This window comes from Penaeus monodon, chromosome 21 (assembly GCF_015228065.2).
Source record: "Penaeus monodon isolate SGIC_2016 chromosome 21, NSTDA_Pmon_1, whole genome shotgun sequence".
NCBI lineage: Eukaryota > Metazoa > Arthropoda > Malacostraca > Decapoda > Penaeidae > Penaeus > Penaeus monodon.
The window spans coordinates 12967762-12968156 of NC_051406.1; positions in this window are offsets into that span (position 1 = coordinate 12967762).

Genomic DNA, 395 nt, shown 5'->3' on the forward strand with positions numbered 1-395 from the left:
AAAAAAAATTTTAAATAAAAATAAAAGATTATCGCGGGGGACACTCCCGAAGTCCCATCACCAGTTTCGCGGGGGGACACCCCCCGAAGTCCCATCACTTTCCGATCGGGGTGGGACCCCTTCCCGAAGCCCCAATCACATCAGATCGGGGGGGACGCCCCCGAGTCCCATAAACACAGATCGGGGGGGAAACTCCCGAAGTCCCATAAACATCAGTTTCCGGGGGAAAATTTCCCGAAGTCCCTCAATCGATCGGGGGGGGCCCACTCCCGATTCCATACATCAGATCGGGGGGACGCCCCCCGAATTCCCATCAAAACAGTCGCGGGGGACACTCCCGAAGTCCCATAACATAAAGATCGGGGGGGACGCTTCGAAGCCCCATAAATTTCAAA